Source organism: Cnephaeus nilssonii, assembly GCF_951640355.1.
Source record: "Cnephaeus nilssonii genome assembly, chromosome: 13".
NCBI lineage: Eukaryota > Metazoa > Chordata > Mammalia > Chiroptera > Vespertilionidae > Cnephaeus > Cnephaeus nilssonii.
This window is the reverse complement of record NC_137084.1, coordinates 11,488,878-11,516,374: the sequence shown is the minus strand read 5'-3', so window position 1 is coordinate 11,516,374 and position 27,497 is coordinate 11,488,878.

The following is a 27,497-nucleotide window of genomic DNA, read 5'->3' as shown; positions in this document are numbered from 1 at the left end:
ACATCAGGCTGAAATCAGGACTGGAATGGAGTAGAGAAAAGCCTGGACTATTCAGGTTGAATGGGCTACATGACAGAGATGTTTTGCACGGGAGACAGACCATCTGAATTGTATGGCCTTCCTAATATATACAATGTAGTTTCCAAAAGTATAAAGTGATATTATTATCAGGAGTTTGCAGATGGGGAAACTATGTTTTAGAGAAGAAAGAGTTTTATTTACATATATGATGGACTTTTCAATTCAAACTAGTTCTCTCTCCAATACCACATCATCCCCGTGTTGAGTAATAGGATGGAATTCAAGAGGCAGAGTTTTTCCCCTAATGCTGTACTTTACATCCCTGTCACTGTTTTTTTTATATTGAGAGGTCAAGTTTAAGGAGAAAATGAAAACAAAATACATTAACTTTCCCCACAGGAAATATTCAAACCACTTTAACAGCATTAGCATTTGTGAGAAGAGTAATTCAAACAATGAACTGGCGGCTGGGTACCATAATAAAATAAACAATTTTTGCATTGGGTTGTAGTAGATTAAAGAAATTATACTTTGAAATAATCATTTCTTGTAATAAATAGAAGACATTGTTTGCAATAAATTTATTCCAAGCCATACCAAATAGCGGAATTCTATATATAGTAAATAAAAATGATTTAGCAATTGGTATTATAAACATTAGTTCTCATGATAATTTAAATAATAGGCCATCCCCTCCATAACTTTAGGTAAAGGGTAACCCATGATATGAATAGTTGATTATAACCCAGCATCTAGGCTCATCAAATTAGATTGGAATTTGAGCATGATGATTAGAAAATACAAGCAACCATAATGAGTAACAGTATTTCACAGACTAACAGTTTTACTGTAGATCTGGTTCAAAGGGAAACAGGGGACCTGAGCTTACAAATTTGTGGGAGGTGGTACAGAATATGAATAAAGAACCTGAAATTTATCATAAGACATTTGACACTTACTCAAGCAACTTAGTTAATTCTGAACCTAGATGTCTTTATCTGTAAATGAGGATAATGACATCTAGGTTAGGAAAACGACTGTTCAGATCATATCAAGCCATGTAAATAAAGCCCACAGCACAACATTTCACACTAAGGTAAAAATGATTGGTGTGTTTCAAATTCCTTCTTGAAAACTGAAGATATGCCTTTTTCTCAAGTAAAGAATAATAATCATTTTTGTATAGGCATGTCTACTAACTAAATACATAAAAAATAAATCCTTGTAATTTCCTTTCATTATTTTAAACTTATTCCACTTTGGGCTGAATTTGTAGGATTTACTTGTTAATAAAATGAGATTACTTATTTTAAGTCCTTATTGTAATTGATTAAATTATTATTTATATAGCTTCTTGAGTCTCTTCCCCTTGGTTATAATTTTTCATTATACTTACAGTATGTGTCCTAATTACTGTATTTTTTTACATTGTACACACCACTATTATTGAATGTACCCCACATAACTATGGAATCCTAGGTCAGTTAGGAAAAGTGTAAAAATGTATAATCATGGAATATTTGTAGGTAATGGCATAAATTGATTACCAGAATTACTAAATCATGAAATGCATTTGAGAATAAATATTTACCAAGACACAGAAGCCCTTGCAGATATGTTACCTGACATCAGAATTTGGAGCTTACATAAGTTCAGAAAAATATGTTCAAAAATAGACTAGAAGCATGGAAGGAATTTACAAATATTTTGCAAAATCCAGAGAGCTTAATAGATTAGCTCTACTCCATATATTTAAGCATTTATTTGCTTATCACTCATCTCTTCTCATTAGAAAGTTCCATAAGGGCAGGAAATTTTATCTCACTTATTCACTGATATGCATCACAAGAACTTAATGGAGCCTCTCATACTTAGTATTTAATGAGTGTTAGCTGAATAAATGAATAACTTTACATTATCTTGGCAATGAAAAATAAACTTATATTAAAGTGAATTATAACAGACATGTCTCCTAGAAAAAATAATATAACTCTGGCCTTCTTATTCTTCACTCATCTTATTTATAAGAATTTTTAAATATATATTTTTATTGATTTCAGAGAGAAAGGAAGAAGGAGAGGGTAATAGAAACATCAATGATGAGAGAGAATCAAAGATCGGCTGCCTCCTGAACGCCCCCTCACTGGGGATTGAAACCACAACCTGGGCATGTTCCCTTGTGCCCTTGACTGGAATGGAACCCGGGACCCTTCAGTTCACAGGCCAGAGCTCTATCCACTGAGCAAAACCAGTTAGGATGTGATTTTTTTTTAATGTATAAAGTAGCACCAATTATATAATCTGAATGGATATGGACAACATCTATAATAATAAAATCATAATATGCTAATTAGACCAGACATCCTTCCAGACAACCTTCCAGACAAAGCCGGGGCTGCGAGGGAAGCCCGGGTCCCTGGTGCCTACTGGCGGCTGGAGGGAAACCTAGGTCCCAGGTGCTGGAGGGAAGCCGGTGCCCGCAGCCGGGGGAAGGAAGGCCTACTCTTGCATGAATTTTGTGCATCGGGCCTCTAGTCTAATATAGACATTTGAGCAGAGTAATTTTTTTGCATAAGCTGGTTAGGCACGTCTTTAGGGTTTTATATTGTTGCTCTTTCTCAAAGTATCTTCTTTTATCATGATAATCAAGGGAATTGAGAATCGAAGGCCTCTTGTCACAGGAAAATACAAATGAGAGCTTCTCTATTTATTTTTTAAACTTTTTTATATTTTATTGATTTTTTTTTTTTTTTACAGAGAGGAAGGAAGAGGGATAGAGAGTTAGAAACATCAATGAGAGAGAAACATTGATCAGCTGCCTCCTGCACACCTCCTACTGGGTATGTGCCCACAACCAAGGTACATGCCCTTGACCGGAATTGAACCTGGGACCTTTCAGTCTGCAGATCGACGCTCTATCTACTGAGCCAAACCTGTTAGGGTAAGAGCTTCTTTTTTTGATATGTCCTTTCAAGCCAGATCATAGGCAAAATCTTCCTCCATGAGGGAAGTAGAAGGTTCACATCCAGGCAGCCCTGTCATTATCACAGACCTGGAAGGACCTCAGCAGGAAAATGACTATGCTTTTCCTACTAGTGAAAGTCTCGTAAGAATTAAAGAAGTCAGGGTGCAGAGGTGTGCTTGTTCTCAAGGTCTCCTGTTATATTAGTCTCTTAGATCAGGGGTTTTGGTGTGGGGAACTTTGCTGATCATTATCCTTACTTGTATTTTAGTATCCTCTTAAAGGAGCCATCAGGGTTAAGGATATAATGCCACGAATTTGTGACAAATAATCAATACAATGTCATTGTAGCCCCTGGCATGTTTAATAATGACAAACAGGTGGTATTTTTTCATCGTTTTGCAAAATGCAAGGCAGGAAGCTGTTGAATATGCAAATTATACTTAGAAAATACTTTTTTTCCAGTTAGAAATAAATAGCTACTTGAGTAATGAGCCTAGGAGAATGAGTGATGACCATTAGCTTTTGCTTTCCCCATCTTGTAAGCAATTCTTGAAGAAAAACATACTATCGCTATTGAAGTAATTACAATGGATGCCTGACTTACAAAAAAAATAATCCATTTTCTTCTAAGTGACAAAACCATAGCTGCTAAGAAAAATGGAAGCATATAGGAATTATGATGGAAAATAGTAAGAAGAATAAAAATGCTAAATACCGACTTAAAATTGATCACTGACTTTAGAAGTCACAATATAAAATATCTCTGTTGATATGACATCTTTTTCTAATTCCAGTAAAAATAAAGATTAAAAATTAAAATTATTTTAAGGTAGATATGCTAAGCAATTCTAGCTCATGCTACGCGATATCAATATCTATTGTTGCTACATTAATAAGAGTGCTAAATTAACAAACTTTTTGAGGCAAAAAAACAACATGTAAAGATCATGTGATAAGGTGACCACACTTTCAGTTGGACCCTGACTTTTTTTGTCTCTCCTTGGCTTGGGAAGTGAAGGGTTAACAAGTAAATGGAATGAGTTTGACAATTCTTAACTTCAGGTGTCATGTTAACACACAACAGAAGGTGGTACATAATATCTAGTATCATCTAATAAATACTTTGGATCATATACTGATGGTGGATTACTGTTCAGGCTTCCTTCAAGCCATAGAGCTGAATGATACCTCTGTGGGTGGGACTAGATGCCCCACTAAAAGAATGTTAGTACACATTACTTTGGTAAACATCTTAGACTGGAGTAAGAAGATAAAATGATTCCTTTTTACCTTAGAAAAGCCTTCCTTTTGACTCAATGTCCTAAGAATAAAAGTAACCAAAAAATCTCTAGTGTGCTTGTGTAGGTATGTGCCAATGGGTAAAGGGATGATTTGTCTTTAGATGGGGGTGTTTTGAAATGCTTTTCTTTAGTCTTTCTTATATATTCTTTAATGTCCATGGAAAAAGAAATTGTATTACTCAATAACTATGAGACAGCTAAGGTTGAGTTGAATTCTGACCCCTAAGTCAGGGCTAGAGAAAAATGAGGACAACTGAAGGCGTTGATGTGTTCCTTTGCAAAAGAGGAAAAGAGAAAAGGTTGAAGGTTTGCTAAACAAGTTACTGTAGAGCTATTACTGAGCACAGTGACCACCCAGAATCACAAATCAGCTGTATCTCCTACCAATGCCCTCATCTAACCATACCTATAACATGGCATATATGATACAATATTAGCATATGTAAAGCTAATGTATATGTTATGCTATATTAGAAACCTAAAGTCAAGAAAGTACAAAATGTTACAGCTAGAAGGGAGCTTAGAAATCATTTATTTTTTACGTGGTTTCCCTGAACTGCTGAGAGTCCAAAAGATGTAATGAGGATTCTGGATCATTTTTCAATATTTCAGGAAGCCTAATGGAAATCACAAATTGCACAATAATAAAGTCTAACAAGCTAAGTGTAACCACAAATGTCTTAGAAGGATGTAATGACTAGCTATTCCCTTCTCATGCAAAGTTATGAATTTTTTATATAATTTTATTTTTTCAATTATAGTTTATATTCAGTGTTAGTTTGTATTAGTTTCAGATATTTAGCATATGGTAGGACATTCATATACTTAACAAAGTGGTCCCCCCAATATTTCCAGTACCCACCTGGCACCATAAGGAATATCTATAATTAGTAAAGTAAACTTAATAAAATAAAAAGAAAGTGACTCTTAATCAATGTACTATGACAGATACATCTTTCAAATCATAAGCACAATAGTGAAGAAGAAATTTGGGGTTGAAAACTTTGGCAACCATTAACCTGGTTAAACCATGTCCTGCCTATGCCTTATTCTCCCCAACATGAAACAGATGAGAAATTTGAGAATAGAAATACTTGCCTTGCCCAATATAATAAGTTCATTATGCAAAATGCTGAATAATAAGACTACAGACGTGGAAAGACATTGTTAATTGAGGTGCAACCAAATAAATTATTAGAATTCAATATGATAAATACTTTGCAAAAGTTGAGATGGATTATATTTACTATAGAAGCTCATAGAAAAGGAACCCAAATGTATGTTAGAGATTGACATGGAGAACATGGACAATGTATAAGAAGATATGGGCATTAAACTAAGTTATGATACACAAATAAAACTCACCTGGACAAATAAAGCATAGAAAGACTTTCCAGAAAGACAGAAGTGTAAGAAGTTGAAATGTATGAAAGGATTTTACATTTAGAAATAAGGTGACCATTCCATAAATAAATAAATAATAAATAAATACAATTATGGTCAGGAAGTAATGTCAAGAAAGAACTATATCAAAATGCTCTGCCATATCTTGCTGAATTTGAACTTTATCCTAGAATTAGTGAGAAATATATAAAGGGCAAGTAAAAGAAGAAATAAAGTACTCACATATGTGTGAGAGAGAATTTAATTTTTAATATTATATGTAGCCAGATTAAATAAATGTTCTTCATTTACTTTGTAAAAATTCTAAATTTAAATAATCCATAGTTCTCCACTGATGTATTATTACCATTGTGGACATTTTTTACTAGAAAATTAATAACTTTCAAACATGACTTTGAATCTACCTGATTATTTATACCCAGTTGATGAGGCTACAAAATTCTGCTATTCTCGCATTTGTTGGGCATGGTCTGGATTCATCTGTTTAATGTCCATCAATTGCGCCTCCTAATTTAAAGAGCAAACTTCTTTCTCCCTCCTGTGAATTATGTAAAATGCATTCAGTTTCAAATGAGATAAAGACAATATAAAAAAAGATAAACCACAGAAAGGGAATTTGTTGCCCTATACATCTAGAATGTGAGGAACGCAGTGAGGCTTAAGGCATACTTGCTTCCAGATCCCCTTCAAGGCCATTGGAGTTCTGTTTCTTACTGCCTCCTTATTGAGAGTAGCCCTTCTTCATAGAGAGGATCAGATCGGCTTAAATAACCCCAGCCAAATCCAGATTGACATCCTAGAGGTTTACCAATTAAAAAACTAATCCAGTCTCTACTAAGAATTCAAGCAGAAAATGTATAAGCAGGCCCATCTTTAGCCTGGCTTGAGTCACATGACAACCCATGGTCAGCTGTTTCCACATCACACAGGTGGGTTCACAAAAGTAGAGGCAACATGTCACTGAGGAAGAAAGGAAAATGTACGGGACATACACAAACCAAAATGCCAAGTTCTAATGCACCCAGCACAACAGTAGGCATGATTTTGTTTCTCAGTGAGTCATATGTCTATGAAATCATTCTTTACATAGTTTATATATTACATAGGGTTCTATGGATCTCTATTGAACTTTCCTAATTTAATATCATCTTATTTATTAATTAAATAATTGCTTTAGCTACAAAATATTTAACTATAAAAACAAGTAAAATTACGTGTTCAACAAAATTAAATTAAAATCATGTTTCATAAAAAGTTTGTTCTTGTAAACTTATGCCAAATTTACAAGGGTTAGTTTTTCTTCTTAAACCATCTTCATAGTTTTTTAAAAATTTAAGTTTTATCTTTCAGATAAAAATTTTAAATCACCTTTGTTCTCTCAGTAGTGTACTAGCTTAAATTATAATTCTAGTATCTTTTGTTACCTGTAAGAGCTTGGATTAATGTTGAGTTAACAAATCAGAACTGGCTACCTGGTATTGTCTAATTAAGATAGAAATTATAAAACACTGGAACATGAAAAGTGGTGATCCATATATTAGAGTATGGTCATCAGTTAACAAGCTGAAAAGAAAGTACCTACATTTGCATACATTTGAATTGAATTATTGTACATGCTTCTTTTTGAAAAAATGTAAAAAGATGTATATAATGGTGCCAGATGAGTAATAAATTAATGTACATGTTGTGCTGCTGTTGTTTATTGGAGTAAAAGAGAGTAATATTGTTGTAAGGCAAAATTATCTGATATTAGAATTTAAACAGATATAATGAAACAGAAATTTTACAATCTCCAATAAAAGCAAATGCCTTGGGAAAAAAAAAAGTTGTTTTTTAAAACTTTCTTGTATAAGTAATTTAAAAATGAGTTGGAAAAAAAACAAAACAAAATGTGTTAAACATTTTCAGCAAAGTTGGCACAATATTATGAGTTTATTCATAAAAAATACAAAGGCTAGTGTTTCTTCTACTTCAAATAATTATTAGGATAATATGCGTAGCAGATGCTTTTGGAAACTCCACAATACACTCTCAATAGAAGCTGAGATTTCCTGGTGTCACAATTGGGGTCCTAAAAATCAAGCCATGTTTAGACCAGAAGCCCCTAGTAACTCAGAGATTATATTCTTCTTTTGTTGCTGGGTCTGTGAGGGTATTATCGGTTGAATTGTATCCCCTTAAAATTCATATGGTGAAGTCCTAAGCCCCAGGAACTCAGAATGTGACCTTATGTGTAATAAGGTCTTCACAGAGGTAATCAAGTTAAAGTGAGATGCAATATGACTGGTGTCCTCATAAGAAGAAGAATTTTTGTACATAGACATACATAGAGGAAAGATAATGCAAAGAGACATAGAGGGAATCTAACCATCTACAAGCCAAGTAAAAAGACCTTGAATAGATCGTCCCCTCACAGCCTTCAGAAGGAACGAATCCTGCCAACACCTTAATTTTGGATTTCTAACTTCTAGAACTGTGAGACAAATGTTTCTGTTGTTGAAGCCACCCAGTCTAATACAAAGGGAAAAAGTCAAAACATGTCATCTGCAGGTGTCACAACCTCAAATTAAGCCTACCATATTTTTATTATGAGTCAAAAACAAACATTAACAAATTATGCATGCCTCCTTCAGCACTAGAGACAAAATACTCATCACTCTAACAGGGATAAAATAACCTGTAAAAACTATAATCTCTTTTTTCTTCCAATATGTTGTAAGTGTGTTCCTCAGAATGCAATTAAAACAACTGTTTTGTTTACAGAAGCCATCTTGAAAGTAGATTTTCTGTCAATTAATAACAAGAACATGTCCGGATTAGTTACTCTAGCTCTGAATGTAGTAATTCCCGAAATTGCTTTGTTACCCCAATGGCTTAGGTTCTTTGTTTCGGACAAAATAAAATAAATCACAGCATACCTCATGACCTGAGCAGGAGATGCTTTATGAAGGGTGCCAACACAACACTTTTCTCTCTCAATGATCACAAGAAAAATCAAAAGCAATGAAGAGTACATGCAACTTGGACAGCACAGATCTTAGCTTAATTATACACAAAACCTGTCATTTGTTTTCAATAACTCAATTTCCACAGGACTTCCCTAACAGTCAAACTTGGTAGTTTTCTTGTCTAAAATCTTTATGAGTGTTTGCACCCTTAAAACTTTCAACCCTCTACCTAAGGAGGTGGAGTTTTCTCTCAACCTTTTGCTTAAATCCGTTGCAAAGCAAAACTGCTGTTGACTCCAGTAATAAATCACAATATTTCAACCATCAGTGCATTTAATTTGTTCTGGAAATCAACCGGGACCTGCTGATGACACAATGTAATATATTGTTAGTTAAAAAAAACAACCCTGGACATTACAGGTCAGTGTAAGATGGACCGACAGTCACCTTGATGCCCAAGCAACAATGTACAGTTTGTAAAACCCAAACAAATTGTTAAAAAAATGCACTTTGACTTCAACACCAACATTCATAGGATTTGACTGCAGTGAAAAAGCCAAATGGCTTTGCAGAAAAAAATGGTAAGTTCTAGGTTGCTGTTGAGGTTTGTTACAGAAGGAAATGTGTTTGTGTGTTTGTTAGGGGTGGACTGGAGAATATGAAGGGGCTGTGGAGATAATTTTGTGTTTTTTTTAATAAATGTTTTTATTGATTTCAGAGAGGAAGGGAGACGAGAGAGAGAGAGAGAGAGAGAGAGAGAGAGAGAGAGAGAGAGAGAAAACATCAATGATGAGAGTGGATCATTGGTCAGCTGCCTCCTGCACACTCCAGGGATCTAGCCCTGGCATGTGGCCTGACCTGGAATGGAACTGTGACCTCCTGGTTCATAGGTTGATGCTCAACCACTGAGCCACGTCGCCAGACTAACTTCTTGACTAAAGATCTCTAATTAGCAAATAGTGTTTTACCATATATTACTGATTTAAAAGTTATTAATTGATCTATCTATTCATTCAGCAATTATTAGCACATAAAACTCCACAAAGGAGAATGTTTCTACTATTTCCAGATGCTGTTTATTAGTAGATGAGGAACTGCATCATCTCCTGCTAAACTTGGAACCTGTGATAACTGAGAGAACATTGAAACCATAGCTGTGTGCTGCTGGCTACAGATATATTTGTTCAAAGGATGAGCAAAACATCCAGGTCTTAGTTTCTGCCAGGATTTATAGCCTAATAATTGTTTCTATCACAATTAAGACCAAATATAGCCCAAGGAAGTGACTTGAATAATAACATGATTTTTATCAACCATTATGAAGAAGGCAGCAGGCATTTAAATGTTTACAGTTGCCTGATGTTGCCTTGGTTCTAGGAAGTTAATAGTGAAAATGGTGATGGTAGACTTTGAGATGTATTTTGTGGCAGAGCCAGAAAGAATCTAGTAACAGATTAAATGTGGGTTGTAAGATCCAAATAAATTAAGGGTTATTTGTAGGATTCTTTTAGCCAGAATAACTGTACAGTTAGGAGGGCCATTAACCAGAATGAGGGCTACGGGGAGAGGAAGAGGTTTCTATTGGAGTGGAGGTTAGGATATGTTAGTATTTGTTTTTTGACCAAATTATCTTTGAAAAACCCATTAGATATTCAAATGGATATGTGAGAAGGCATGGATATAGATAATTGAGGAGGATGGGATGAATGTATGAGATAAATAGGAAACATTGTCATATTTAAAGTATGGACGTGGGTGAAATAACAAAAGGAATCAGCAGATGAAGAAAAGAAGTCCAATGTTTGAACACTGACACATGCGAACACTTAGGCTGCAGACAGAAGATGAAAAATACTCAATGGAAACCAATAAATGAAAACCTGAAAGTAGGAAGGAAACAAGACAAGTGTATTGTTTCTGAAAACTGCAAAGGTAAAGAAGGGCAACTGTTGAAAACACTACTGAGAACTTAAATGAAATGAGGGCAGGAAACTGGCCATTATGTCAAGAGAAATTGTTGGTGATATCAATACATTATGGGCAATAATAACAAACTGAGAGCTCATGTTCAGATGAAATGAGCTGCAATACAAAAAATGATTACTTTGTTTATCTAATGCTGCGTAACAAATTACCCTGAAATTAGTGGCATGAAACAATCATTTATCATGCTCATGGAGTCTTTGGGTTGGAAATTCAGGAAAGACTCAGCTGGGCAATCCTTGCTTGGGGTCCCTTATGTGGTTGCAATCAGTATTTGCTGAGCCTGTAGTCACCCAACAGCCTGACAACTCTGGGGGATTCAATGCCAAGGTAGCTCAGTCACATTTAAAGTAAGTTGTTGCTGGCCACTGGCTAGCAACTATAGCTCCTATCCTTGATGGTTTTCAATTTACAATACATAGGTAGTCAGCAACAATATAAAGCAAACTTGACTAACTAAATGATAGGCATAGAAACAACTTTGAAAACTTATATAGTTAATAGTAGCAATAGCCTTCATCTTTAGCCATTCTTAAGTAATTCTGTGGTGGGAGGTGGGGTGGTGGGGGAGAAGTTCTAAATTCTGAGAATTCAGTAGAAGATGATTTTTCCTAAATATAGAAGGAAAAGGAGAAAATACAACAATAAAATCTGCACATTTCTTGATCTTGTGGATTTGGCCCAAACTTGATTAAAGCTGAGCAGACGTTATGTATGGCAAAAAGACTAGTTTAATATTTTCTTCAAAGTTACAGCAAATCTACTTAAACAGTTGTGAATATTCAAGATGCCAAGTTAGTATGAATAATACGGAATAATAATAAAAATCTACATATTAACCTATAAGAAATTATTCAGTAAAATACTATAATTTTTAATTTTGTTTCAGAGCCGATCTACATGTACAGCAAATAAAATATTTAGCTGAGTAGTTAGTTCCTTTACCTCTTTGTTATTTCATTTTCAATTTCTACAACAAACAGTTAATGTTAAACTGTAGAAGGAAAATGGACTTCTTTCTATGAAAAAAAGATATACCTAATATATGTTTTAAAATTATATTGGGATTTATATTTTTCACTTTACGTAAACTCAAACTCATCATCATATGCCTTTGTTCACTTGCTTTTTCTGAATCTTATAAAATGTGGACATAAATGTAATATCAGAAGTAAAAAGTGTTTGCCATTATTTTATAACCTTGAACATTTTTTGAATTCTACAGTAAGAAATCTAAACTAGAAAAATAGCCTTGGCAATAGCAAGTATGTGGGAGTACAGTTGTTTTATTACATCCCTGCATTCAGGTGTAATTCTTACTCAGACTACATATTTACATATTCAGTGTCGTTTACTATTGCTCTGCCATCTAAGATGATTTACATATTAAATATTTGTTTTACTTCTTTCTTTGTGAACTTTTGTGGTTGACAAATCATAGTTTTGTGTGTTTTGAATACTGATTTCATTTTTTCTCTTCCTCTTTAATCTAAAAGTGATCCTTTTCCAGGCAAGAAGCTTCCTCCAAATGGGATACATTATTACTTAATTCATGCCTCTAGGACCATTAGTAGCAACATGATGGCATAGAGAGGAATAAAGGAGCATGATAGAAATACATGGGTTTAGGTCACAGTGACCCTAAATTCTGGTTTTGACAATACTTCCGTGACCTAGAACATGTTTTTTAACATTGTTACTCAGAAATTCCAGGTGTAAAATTGAGAACACTAACAAGTATGCTTTTGCAAGGTCTATTAATGTTAAGCATAATATTTATAAATCATCTATAATATTTTTATTTTTATCCCATCAATGATAGTCTCTTTATTAATATAACAACAGGTATTCGTCTTGATAGTCTTTAATTTGGCTTAATGATCTAGCAGAGAAGCTGACAAATAGAATTCATTAGATATTCATTAAGCTGAAAAGAGCTGTCTCAGTTTTCAGGGGTTTAAAGGATCAGAATAAATGGTTATATTCATTAATGTCAGTCATTCCATTCTGTCCTACTGTTAACAGACCCTGAAGCTTCACCCCTTGAGCCACAGGCTTGATCATCTGACCCAGCATGGGCTATTCACAGCACCCTCAGACCAGGCCACAGTGACTGGCCCAGAGATGAGCTCATGATCCAAACAAGTTTATGGTCTTTACTGGAATTTCATATATTAGAGTTGAGAGTTAGGTGTGGACTTATCCTTGTGGGTGGCTAAACTTAATTAAACGTAATGTTCTTTCCAGCAAGGAGATTCTTGTTATAAAATGAGTGAATATAGGCAAAATACAGAGTCTAATTGGTTTAACAAGATTTAAGAAATGTTACATTTCCTATGCTAGCAAATGCAAAAATGAGAATAGAGATTCATGTTCAAGTACAAAAGTAGAGGGTGCTTTTGTGATTTGTTTTTATTTTTACTTTTTGGGATGTGGTTGGCTGAGTTCACCTACTTCATTCCCCACCTGAATCACTCACCAGATATTGTCTCTCTTAGTTTTAAAATATTTCACAAACTTTCCTCAGTTATCTAGAAACTTATTTTATGACTTCTAAGGTAAATGTCACTATCATATAAAAATGTGTTTTCTTGTTAGAAGCTGAAATTGAAGGCAGCTGTTGGTCTTTCCACTTGAAATAACTTTTCATATACATGGAGGATTCTCAGATCCACATGAAACAATATGAACTATTTTCACCTTTCTTATAATAAATTCTACATCCAACTCTGTTACTTATTTTCATACCTCTTCTCTGACTCATCTCCAATCTGCTCAATTCCCTGAAAATGAAAAGTCTCAGAAATGCTCCAATGAATCTAATAAGATCTTTAATCATATTGAAAATAACTTGCTTATTAGGCTTAAGTTAATCCATTCTAATAACATGGTTGGGTATTATATAAACAGTCTATGTAAACTACTTTTATTTCTAGGATGATGCCAATTGTTTCACTTCAATGAACAACATAAAAATCTGCCCCCACCCCTCTTCTAACAATCCCAGAAACTTGTTATAGTGTTTGTGTTCAACGTGGAGACATAACCAGAGACACCTGGTCAGGCAAGGCATGATAAGTGCCAAGGGAGGGAAGAGGACAGACACAACAGGTGAGAACCCTAATTCTTTCCTTTATTTCCAACAACATCTAAATACAAAACTTACATAATACTCCTGTCCTATGCACACTATAATATTACTATAAAAATGAGAAATGATAACTGAGAATGTACACTTTTAAAAATATATTTTTCTATTGACTTCAGAGAGGAAGGCAGAAGGAGAGAGAGATAGAAACATCAATGGTGAAAGAGAATCATTGATCAACTGCCGCCTGCACACTCCCTACTGGGGATCGAGCCCACAACCCTGACCAGGAATTGAACCGTGATCTCCTGGTTCATAGGTCAAAGTTCAACCACTGAGTCATGCTTGCCAGGTGAGAGAATATATATATTTTTTTACAAATGAGAAACCTTGAAATTCTATTTTGTGCAGATTTCTATTTCAAATGTATGTTGAGATTATATTTAAAGGAAATGGAATGTGTGATTATTTCTTTCTCTCCACAGTAGGTGGGGTTTGGCAAAAAAATTATGGTACTTACTGAAAATACAATAATATATATTTTCTCCATATATCTAAAATTTTATATGAATAGAATATTCTGGACACCTTAAACTAATAATAATAAATTTTAGAGAAAAGAAGATTTATAGGGACATAAAGTGGATTGTGGTTCCCTGGGGCTGAGGAGGGATATAGAGATTAACTGTAAAGAGGCATAAAAAATTATTTTGTGTGATTAAAATATTCAGGATTATGATGACAGCTGTACAACTGGGTAAAATTATAAACCTAATTAAATTGTACACTAAACTAAAAAATACATTTTAAATGTACTGATTGACTAAAATACGTATAAATATAACTTTGGAAAAATATGTAAACTAGATGGACTCAAGTTTTTTTTAAATGACCTTACTTCATTTTCACCCAATTATCTTTCCTTTTAGTGTCTGTAATAGTGGCTTATTTATAGTTGGTATTTATTAAACACACACACACACACACACACATATATATATATAATTGATTTCAGAGAGGAAGGGAGGAGAGAGAGAGAGAGAAACATCAATGATGAGAGGATGAGAGACAATAATTGATTGGCTGCCTCCTGCATGCCCCACACAAGGGACCGAGCCTGCAACAGGGACATGTGCCCTGACCAGAAATCCAAGGGTGACCTCCTGGTTCATAGGCCAATGCTCAACCACTGAGCTACACTGGCTGGGCAAAATAATTTTTAACAATTAAAAAAAAGGAAGAGAGTGAGGAGGAGACTAAGGGTGAAAAAAAGAAAGAAGGGAGAGAGAAAAGGACCAATATTGGCCATTCATCCCTCTAATTGCTTTTATGTTGGAAATTATCACCTGAACTCTTAGCTCTTATTCTCAAACACACATATACAAAACACATTATACATATATACTTTAATTTTAGAAAATTGAGCATTATATTTTACATTTATGTTACCACTTTTTTCATTTCAGAATGTCATGTCAGTACATGTAAATCTAACATATTTTTTTTGTTCTCGCAGTGTACCATAATATAATCATGTTATTTATTTGATCACTCTCTTCCCTTATTATTAAAATAAACATATATTCTTGAGTAATTGTGTATTTCGATTAATTAGAATCTTAAAACTGAGATTAATGATTAATATGACATGGCATTAATAATAGATCATGAGAAGCAGATCTCAACATTTATTTGAAAATCAAATATGGAAGTAACACTTGTATTAGAACCTTGGCAAGATTAAAATATATTTGAGTCAAAATCCTCAAATATATTTGCCATTAAGTTTATATTTTGTCGGTCATTATAAGGTCTTCTTCATCCCAAGATTATGAAATACCTTCTTATGTTTTCACTGAACTATTTTAGGATTTTCTTTACATTTAGAACTTTAATTCATTATCAAATTTTTATTATGATGATTCTAATCTATTTTTTTCAAAAAAGGATAAGCAATTTGACTAACTTTTAAAAATAGGTTCATTTTATCACGTGACTGAAAACACTACTTTTAGAATTGCAGTAGCATTATTATAAATGTGGCTGTTTTAATTCCCAAAGACTATAAAGGAGAATCTATTTTCTTGTCTTTTGAGCCTCTATAAACTGCCCACATTCCTTAATTCTGGGCCTTCTTTGATCTTCAAAGAGAAAAATGGAGTCTTTGACACATCGCTTTACCCTCACACTGACTATTCTGACTCCCTCTTCCACATATAAGGACGCTTGGGATTTCATTGGATAATCAGGACACTGCTTAGCTCCCTTAATTCCATCTACTGCCTTAATTCCTGTTTACTTATCATATTACATATTCTCAGGTTTCAGGAATAAGGAAGTGGATGTCTTTGGGAAGTCATTTTTCTGCCTACTACAATGATAATAGGTCTAAATTAGTCCAATTAGACCTTTGCTAGGAATTCTGAGAAAAAGACATTACTCTTTACTTCTGGACAGAAACAGGGAAACTTATAGCCCAAGAATTTGCTAACATTCATCTTGGTGGCAAAAGGGAAATCAATCATAGGGTCAAGATGATATAATGGCTTTCAGAGGACAGAGAAACATAAATTATTTGTTAGGTAATATGAAGCCACTGGATTAAGCTTTATCTGCAGTTAACTCTAGTGTTTTCAATTATTTTAACAATAATCTGTCTTTTACAACTAAGGCAGCATGAGCCAGGTTTTTGTGATATGTAGGCAAAGCCAGCCTATGTAATATCTTTGCTATTTTTATATTTATGGCTACTGAGATCTTTGTGTTCTCATATTATTTTTCCTCATTGCTCATTGCTATCACACAGAAAACTAATAATTTTTAAATTATCATCCTAATTAATCTTCAATTATGCCGGAAACCGAACATTGTCACTTGGTAGTTATGTGAAAAGGGAACCCGGGAAGGCTGGTCAACCTTGAAGCTAAAGGTCAGAGCCAACCACTCCCTATCTAATTGAGACAATGGTAACTGAGGCAACTTCCCCACCAAATAATCATGTAAATCCTTATTGATAAGATAATCTGTCTGTTACTGGAATTTCCTGCCTAAAGGATATGGGTGTATCTCAGAACCCCAATAAAAGGGATGGCAAAGGCCAGAGCAGTGGGTAGTCCTCCCACTAGAGGTGGGCTCCCGCCTGGCCCCCCGTTTACCCAAATTAACTCTTTTCCAGTCTCTTTTCATTTTGATTGTGGCCTTCTCCAGAAACCGGACCTGAACGGGAACCCTGAAACACACGGGACGTGACAAGGGATCCCACACAATTAATTCTAAATTATATATAATTATATTTCTTTGCATATTTGGGTAGAAAAAATTAGAATATTTAATCAATAATAGTCTTTTGTCAATATCCATGTCTCATTTATTTTTCTTATATTGGCTAAGATTTCCAGCCTCAGTGCCCATCAGCAGACAAGTGGGTTAAAAACTATGGTACATCTACACAATGGAATACTAAGCTACTGTAAAAAAGAAGGAACTCTTACCATTTGCAACAGCATGGAGAGCATTATGCTAAGTGAAATAAACCAATCAGAGAAAGATAAATACCACATGATCTCACTCATTTGTGGAATACAATGAACAACATAAACCAATGGACAAAAATAGATCCAAGACAGAGAAGCATGCAACTGTCAAACCTCAAAGGGAAGGCAGGTGGGTGGGGGTAAGAGATAAACCAAAGGACTTACACTGAGTGGCCAGATTATTATTATTATGCGTTCAGAGATGATACTAATCTGGCCACTCAGGGTAGTGTGTGTGTGTGTGTGTGTGTGTGTGTGTATATACACACACACACACACACACTACCCTGAGTGGCCAGATTCTCACACACACACACACACACACACACACACACACACACACACATATATATATTAGAGGCATGGTGCATGAATTCGTGCATGGGTGGGGTCCGGCCAGCCTGGCCAGGGGGAGCCAGGGGGAGGGGACAAGGTCAGTTGGCCAGCCTGCCTGCTGGTCGAACTCCTGGTAGAGGGGACAATTTGCATATTAGCCTTTTATTATATAGGATATACACTGAGTGGCCAGATTATTATGCGTTCAGAGATCATAATAATCTGGCCACTCAGTGTATATGCCTGCATATAAGCATTACCAATAGATACAGTCACTAGAGGGTGAGGGCATTTGCTGGGGGATGGGAGTGGCCAGAGGGAGGTCAATGGAGGGGAAAAAAATAATATTGTAATAGCTATGTATGGGTCGGGGGGGTGTACTTGAAATGTTAGGGGGACCACTCCATAAAGTATATGCTTGTCTAACCACTATGTTGTGCACCTGAAAGTAATACAGAATAATATTAAATGTGAACTATAATAAAAAAAACGATGGAAAATTATATATGTTTTTCATCATCTATATATCTAAAGAGCCAGGGTCATAACATCCACAATGACCGAGGCTCAACCGTTTGCCAGGCTGCGTGCGCAGCAGGCAAGCGGGCTGAACTGATGACCTCTCAAAGAGAGAGGCGGGGCCGATCATCATCAGCAGTGGCTGCGGGCGAGGCCAGGAGAGAGAAGCAGGGTGATCAGACCCTGCTTCTCTCTCCCTCGCCAGCAGCCAAGCTTCTCTCTCTCTCTCCCAGAGGTCAGCAGTTCAGCCACTTGCCAGCAGCCTGGGGCAGATGCTGATCAGCCCTGCTTCTATGATCAGGCCCAGAGATAGGCCCAGAGATGCTGACTGGCATAGAAACCAACCAATCAGAACCAAATCTGGGTGAAGTGCGAGGATCCAATAGCCTAGGAGGTGGAGCTTTTAACACTGACTGGCATAGAAACCGACCAATCAGAACCACATCTGGGTGAATTGCGAGGAGCCAATGGCTACCTACGAAGCAGGGCTTTTGACACTGACTGGCATAGAAACCGACCAATCAGAACCAAATCTGGGTGAACTGTGAAGGCAGAACCTAAGGTATGGGCTGAGGAGGGGTTTTAAGGGAAACAGCTATTTGGTGTAAGGTGTAAGAAATTGATTCAATTTTTTAATGACTGGTTTGGCAGTATAATGCATATGGCTGGCTATCAGTCCAGATATAGGGATTATGTGTTTTTGTCTGCCAAGAGCATCTCCTCCTGCTGAAAAGGCTTCCCCCCCCCCCCCATTTAAGCAATCCTATCCTATATAATCTATCTGTACTACTAAAAGGGTAATATGCTAATTAGACTGGGTCGACCGGCCATCTTCTAGACGTCCGACTTCCTTCCAGACAAAGCCATAGTGGTGGGGGCCATGGCAGAGGCAGTTAGGAGCGATCAGGCTGGCAGGGGAGGGCAGTTGGGGGCGAGATCAGGCCAGCAGGGGAGGGCAGTTGGGGGCAACCAGTCCAGCAGGGGAGGGCTGTTGGGGTGAGATCAGGCCTGCAGTGTAGGGCAGTTGGGATTGGGCCTAAACCGGCAGTCGGGCATCCCCCGAGGAGTCCCAGATAGGAGAGGGTGCAGGCCGGGCTGATGAACCCCATCCATGCACGAATTTTGTGCACCAGGCCTCTTGTCATAATAATAAAAAACAAACAAAAAATTCTATGTTTAAATATAACATTTCACATTTAGTCCTAGCACACAAGTTAAATATGTACATTGTTTCTTAGTACAAATAATACCTTTTTTAAAATTTCTCTTTTTGAAAGGTTAAGGAAAATATTCTACCAATTGACTATCTCTGTTCTGAATACAGCATATAATGTTGACACTTCCATTGTTATCATTCCCAAGTCTAAAACGTTGGCACCCTATCTATATATAAACCACCACATTAGCCACTCTGAAAGCAAATTATTTCATGATTAAATGGGCCCATAGATTAGAAGACTTAAATTGTGCATGTTGAATGTTGAATGAGGTTGTAAGAAAGTGCACAAGGTCATAGATTTTTGAACGTGAACAGGCGTTTGTGAAAATAATTGATCCCTGTGATGGTGTCCATGATAATTAACTCAACATCAATTAATCTGTTTTTATCAAGGCAAAACCTATTATTGAGTGTTTGCTGAACTTAGAGTACTAAGATCTTGATGTACCAGAAAAACAGAAAGCATTTGCCTTACAGCTTTATTCACTTCAGCGCCTTATTTTTGGCTGATTGTGTTCTTAAACTGTAGACCCTCGAGCCCTATATTCCTCACTTGTTTGTATTTTAAAACTTTTAATGAGCTCTTGTCCCATGACACTTTAAAGCAATCTGCCTTATTTTTAAAAAATAACAAAACAAAACACAGATTCTAAATGGGTGATTTTATGTTATCTCTTTTCTTCTTTTTTCTCAAGCCCAAACAGACAAAGGAAATGACTTTTCCCTGGGATATTGTAAAAGCTCTCAGATGAGGTTCTTTCTCACTTCAGATTTCTTTCAGTTTAGCAGTGCACACAAAGGCTCATGTGGAGAATTCTACTTAATGTCTTATTCTGATTCCTCAAGTGAACTGAAGTACAACACGGAGGACTGGGAGACATTTTCCCTGTGAGCAGCCAATCATACCCTCTTGACTTCTGGTTGCTTCTTTGATTTCTCAGACAAATATTTCATTTCAGCACTGCTCTGTAGTTTATACACCTGACCTAGCCATATTCTGATTTTTCCTCCTCTCTTTTGAAGGGCAATGCAGAACATCTTTCAAATTACTCTGTAGGATGACAGAAGCACCATTATTATTTGAAAGGCAAATGTGCCTTCTCTCTATAGCTCTGAAAATCAGTTACTAATAGGCTTCTTAGGAATCTTCCATGTCAGAGCTGAGGAAGAAAGTGTTATCCAAGTGGTAAGGTAATATAATGGGAAATTATTTACTGTAGTTATTGTTAAAAATAATGTCTATAAATATCATTATTTTGGCCATTATTTTTAATATGTCTGTCGACAAAAAGTAAACCAATTCACTCACATCTATTGCATTTGATATTGGAATAAGATATTAGTGAGTCTGTATAGACCTGTTTATATTCATTGACTGTATACTTTTTGATTTTTCACTTGATACAGATTTTTTAAAAATTGTTTTTAATTGATTTCAAAGAGGAAGGGAGAGGGAGAGAGAGACAGAAACATCAATGATGAGAGAGAATTATTGATTGGCTGCCTCCTGCATGTCCCACACTGGAGATCGAGGCCACAACCTGTGATGTTCCCTGACCAGGAATTCAACCGTGAACTTCTGGTTCATAGGTCGAAACTCAACCAACCACTGAGCTACACTGGCTGGGCGACTTGATAAAGACTTTATACTACATTTTCCACAGATTAGGAAAATATTTCATTCTGCCTTCTAGTGTAGAGTTTTAAACATATCTTACTGATTTTTTCTATTTAAAAATATATTTATTGATTTCAGAGAGGAAGGGAGAGGAGGAGAAAGACATAAACATCGATGCGAGAGGGACATAATCAATCGACTGCCTCCTGCAGCTGCTGATCATGATTGAGCCTGCAACCCGGCTATATGCCCTGACTAGGGATCAAACCTGGAACCTATTGGTTCCTGGGTCAATCTCAACCACTGAGCCACACTAGCCAGGCTATAATGTAGATTTTTAGAAGGGTTTTTGCAGGGAAGGGGAGTACAACACACATTTGGTAGGGTTAGCAATCATACAACTATATTAACAAATTTTATTATGCTTAACAATGAAATTATATAGGTAGTTCAAGTGATATACACATGACAGTATATTAGGATTACATACACACACAGAATTTAAACTACATATATTTCCAATTTAATTTTCTTTTATTCAGATCCCCAAAATAAAAACAGCAACTTTACCACCACATGACATAAGGAGAAGTGGGATAGACCAGAAATCGAAGTAGAAAGAATTCACGATTTTAACCTATTGTTATTAGTGATCTTACCTTTGTAAATTAACAACAACAATGAAAATCCCAAGTGATTTTCCAGGCCTTGGAAGTTATTGGGAAAGTATAAGAGCCCTGAATCTAAAACTCATTTGCATCATATAAAATCCATCTCTGAATATCTGTGTATTGTCTTTTATCCTCTTCTCTCCCTGCAATAGGGCCTGACACCAAGCTTTCCATACTTTTCTTCTAATATTCCATTTCATTAATATTCCTTCACTCTCTCCCTCAAAAAAACATTTATTGATCTTCAAATGTACAAACTACTCCAAAATCCCTCTGCAATTGCTAATGCTGTTTCCTTTAACTGAAACACTGTGCTCTATTCTTCAAGGACTTTCTCTACAAAATCTACTTTATTCATTACAATGGGAAATAACTTCTTTATTCCTTTGACACAGAAATTATGCTCTAATCAAATGTTTATTTGCTATTTAGACCACATTTATTGGAATGATTGTCATGTAGATAGTATTTAAACGCTCCCAGACTGGTTTTGAGACCGATTTTTCTTTAAATTCTCCTTAAAGATTTGAAAGATGGTGAACAGAGTTTTGAATCACTGACCATGACACATTCTTCATCCTACTTGATCAGTAATGAAAATTATCTTCTGCCCTCTAAATTTTGGTTAGAAGGTATTGTCTTTAACAAAAAAAAGTAGATAAATGAATATCACTGTAGCTATATCCTTAATGAATAGGCAATGATATTTAATTAACGTGCACCTTCTCCTAGTTTCTCTGAATTGGGAATGTCCTTTTACAATCAAACAGGAAGAAGCATTTGTACTCTTCTGGGTTTCTAATGTATTTTACAAATCTGTATGATAACTACTTATTCACATAGGAAATACAATGCACACAGATGAGAGGAAAATAACATATGTGTGTTTCAGAGCATGGCATATCACTGAGAAAACAGTTATATTTTACTTCCATATTGGTCTGCACAATTTTCTCAGGTCCCAAGAAAGTGATCTGGAGGGTGGAGAAGCAGATGGAATGGAGAGGCGGTGCTGCAGAGCATAGTGAAGGGGTTTGGTCACACACAAGGATCAACTCTCCTTAGGGCGTTTTCTCCTAAAATTCTTATTTTCACTTGAAGGACAGCAAATCTGAAAACTGACTTTAGTCTAGGATACCTTTGACTAAGATGCCAGAGGCTCTATTAGCATATTTATAGCTACTCACTAGAAGTTTCCAGGAATATAGAGTTAAAGGATGATGAAGTCCAATTTTTCCCCCAAGAAATCAGATTTACATTTTGAACAAGTACTTTAACTGTTTAGCTAGGAACAGCAGCATTGCAAAGAATGAATAGTTATTTCTAACTGAGCATCTGAATTGAATTGTTATTTCTTATTCTTAGTTGGAAAGAAACCATTTGATAAGCATACAGCACATTTTAAAGGTGCTCTTCTTTAACAAAATAGAGCTAGCATGCTGTTTGATATCCCCCATAGAATAATAAAGGCCCAAATATGTATTTGTTTTTAAATAGAACTTGAGCCCTAGATGGTTTGGCCTAGTGGCTAGAGCATGGGCCTGTGGACTGAAGGATCCCGGGTTCGATTATAGTCAAGGGCACATGCCCGGGTTACAGGTTCAGTACCCAGTAGGGGACCTACAGGAGGCAGCCAATCAATGATTCTCTCTCTCCCTCTCCCTTCCTCTCTGAAATCAATAATAATATATTTAAAAAATAAAATATTAAAAATAAATAAGTAAATAGAACTTGATTTGAAATGGTGTATATCAAATAAGATGTACTTTCCAAGTTGTGCTGATGTAGCTTAAAATACCTCCACATAATGTATTTGCTCTTCACTATTTACCTTAGACCTTTTGCTTCATCACAGAATGGGTGGCCTGTAACAAGTGACTAAAATAGAAGGGGGAGGGGCTAGAATGTCTCAGATGCAAAGGGCAGAATGGGAATGAGTTCAGCAGTTAGTGAAAAAGTACAGAACCAAGGAAAATTCACATGTCCCATTTTTGTCCAAACTTAGTCTGCATAAATCTTACCAAGTATGAGAAAATGTCAAATGTTTGTTTTAAAAATATTTTTATTTTTATTATTTTTATATATATTTTATTGATTTTTTTAAAGAGTGGAAGTGAGAGGGATAGAGAGTTAAAAACATCAATGAGAGAGAAACATCAATCAGCTGCCTCCAGCACAGCCCGTACTGGGGATGTGCCCGCAACCGAGGTACATGCCCTTGACCAGAATCAAACCTGGGACCCTTCAGTCTGCAGGCCAATGCTCTATCCACTGAGCCAAACCGGTTAGGGCTAAAAATATTTTTAAAATCAAAACACTGAAATATCATAGGAAGTGCCCATTTTTCTGAAGATATTAAGGTAGAGCATGAATATGGAAATAATATTCTATAGGAAACTGATTTTAGGAAACATCTTTTAATTTTTAACTGGAGGCCTGGTGCACATATTTGTGCACCAGTGGGGTCCCTCGGCCTGGCCTACGGGGACCAGACCAAAACCAGAAGTCTGACATCCCCCAAGGGGTTCTGGATTGCAAGAGGGCACAGGCCAGGTTGAGGGACCCCCCTGGTGCACGAATCTGTGCACCGGGCCTCCAGTATGCATATAAGATCTTTGATTAATCTCTTCCCGCCCTCCCCCTCCCCCTTTCCCTCTGAGATTCATTAGTCTGTTCCATGTTTCCACACCTGTGCATTAAGCGTCTGTCCCCTGTGGTCAGTGAGCGTCATAGCTACTGGTTGAATGGTCGCTTAGGCATATATATATATATATATATATATATATATATACACACACACACACACATATACATCTATACACATAGGAAAATATGTGATTTGTGGAAAAGTAAATATATATAAATATATAGGATGCTGACAGTGGCTGAGTTAGAAAAACAAAAGGAAGCAAAATTTGTGTACTGGATATAATAGAAACAAAGCAAAAAAAAGTAAGTAAATCCTTTCCCCCAAAATACAAGTATAAAATGGAACAAATTGTCATTTTTTTAATCAAAACTGTGTACTTGGGGTTGGCTGAAGAAATAGTGATGGAGGGGTTCAGAATATGTTGCCAGAAAATTTTCGTAAGTTAGACTTTTCTATCTTACAAACTTATTAAAAATAAACAGACAAATTTATGTATGCTATCGTTTATTATTTAACAGACTTTATTTAATGTTAACTTTTGTACATAAGAAACCATTCTAATGTTTAATATCTTTAAACACTAACGGTTGCAAAAATGTAAACTGTACAAAATGAAAATTGTCAAAGGATACACAGAGTCCTAGGTTTTTTTTCCTTCCTATATTTCTCACACGGGGGTGTATTTTCAGGAATTGGTACCATATTACAATGCAGCAGGGGTTTGAGTTTAGCCTTTTAAATGTGGTTGGATTTTCAAAGATTTCCATAAGCTTTTAGTAGTTTTTCTCACATCAATTAAAATAGAAATTCAATTGCTTTAGCCTTTTAAAATTTTCATGCACTCTATGGATTTGTACATACAAAAACGAATGTGACCATAAAATACGTACCTGAGAATTTAAAAACATTTATCTCATATCTTGAGGTTCTCTTGCCTAAAAGGAACAAAAATTCAACTTGGTTCCACAATTTTTTTTTGCTTTCCTTACCACATATCTCTCAGTCATCATTTTTTAAAACAAATTCTTAAAGACAACCATTTTAGAGCTCTGGGAATTAGCTACAAAAATATACAATAAATCAAGAAACATTTATTCATGAAAAGTATTCAGTAAGAACAACATGACTCTGTTGCCTTCCTGCCTAAGACTGGTCCCAATTCCCAACCCTTAGCTCATTTGGCAAGCATGGTTTTTTTAGCCAGGACAGGTTTGGCTGTGAAAACCAAAGTGTGTGCTACCAAAGGTTGTAGGCTTGGTTTATTGAGAGAGAAAAGGGAAGAAAAATATGTGAAGAAATAATGACCTAAAGATTTCTAAATTTGATGAAAAATAAAAATCTAAGAGAAAAAAGCTCAATGAATTACAAAAAATATAAACACAAAGATATGCCTACCTAGATATACCATCATCAAGTACTAGAAAAAAAAAATCCTGATACTAATTAGAACAAAAACAAATCATCAATATAGGAAAATAATGACATGATTAACAACTGATTTCTCAACAAAAACAAGGTGGCTCAAAGGCAGTAGAATGACATATTCAAAGTGCTGGAATAAAACTTGTCAATAAAGTTTTCTATATCTGTCAAAACTATACTTTAAAATTAAAGACATAATTAAAATATTCTCAGAAAACAAAACAAAACAAAAAAACTGGACCATTTATTGCTAGTACACATGCCCTATGGGTAATACGGAAGGAAGTTTATCAGGTTAAAATAAATTGATGAGAGACTGTAACTTAAATCTATAGGAAGAAATAAACAATGGAAAAATTATAGATATGTGGGTACTATACCTACATTAATATATATTTCCTCTTCTTAATTTCTTTGAAAACATAAATATGTATGTAACAATAGTAAGAATGTAACATTATAGCATTTAGTTTTAACATAGGTGTAACATATAAGGGAAAGAATTGGCATACATTAGAGCAAAATGCCTTTTTATAGGATTTAAGTCAATAGTAACATGGATTACATTATGATAAATTAAGATGTCTTTTGTAGTTTACTAGAACAAACAGTAGGAAAAAAATCAACAAAATAACTTAAAATATCAAGAAATAGAAAAATGGCAAAAAGGCAATTATAAAACCAACTATGGAAATAGTTGGTATAAGTGTGAGTGGCCGAAAAACAAGATCAAAGTATGATGACTATAAGGAATGCACTTTCTATGCAATGATACAAATAGGGAGAAAGTAACAGACTAGGGAAAAAAAGACATCAAGTAAACAATCACCATAAAAATCATGGATGCCTATACTATTTCAGGTCTCTTGTTCAGCTGGTCTAGTAAATTTTTCATTCCAAAAATTGTAAATTTGAACTTCAGAAGTTCCATTTTCTTCTTTTTAAAGAGTCTATCTCTTTATTAATACTTGTATTTGTTGTCAGACTTTCCTTTACAATTTTAAACATAATTTAATACTTAGAGCACATTGATAATAGGTGCTTTGAAATCTTTTTCTGCAAGTCGTGCTTTGAACACTTGCTCAGTATGTGGATTTAATAAACTTCAGTTTTCTTCATCGTAAAGGGAAGAGAAAATAGACCTTTTCTTAAAGAGTTGCCACAGAATTAGGTAAGTTAACAAATGTGTATTACGTTTGGCACATAATTTTCTCATAAAGATATTAATTATTCAGTATTATTCCTACCACTAATACCTACACCCTTTCTACAGGCATTTGTCAGAAACATTTAATGACATTCCTTATTATTCTCAAAGAATCTTTACATTGTCAACTGAAAGTTTAAGATGGATGAAATAAAAGGTAGTCCTGCTTCCTCTCACATAACTTTCAGCACATGCGTTTGCCTTCCTCTACTTAACTAAAAAGGGAACATTGACAAAATTGCTGCTCAAAAACCTTTTATATTAAGCATTCAAGAAAGAAATTACTGAGTGGGAAGTCTGTTATTATGTCTTCTAAGTAGAAAGCCACTTCAATTTCTCTTACTGGAGTTTCATTTCCCAGTGTCAGCTTTAAAAGTGTAGATGAAGAATTTTTATTTATTGGCAATATAACTGAATTTATGTTTAACACTAATAATTGAGCAAATTTTCATATTTTAAAAACTTTCTTGCCTGAATTAGAAAAAACTCCCTGACGTGTATCATATAGTGTAGTGACAGTGAATGCTTTTAAACTTTCTGTGCATTACATGAAACAATACAAATTAACAAATTTAATTCCCTACCGGAAAATTAAGAAATGGGAGAAATCTA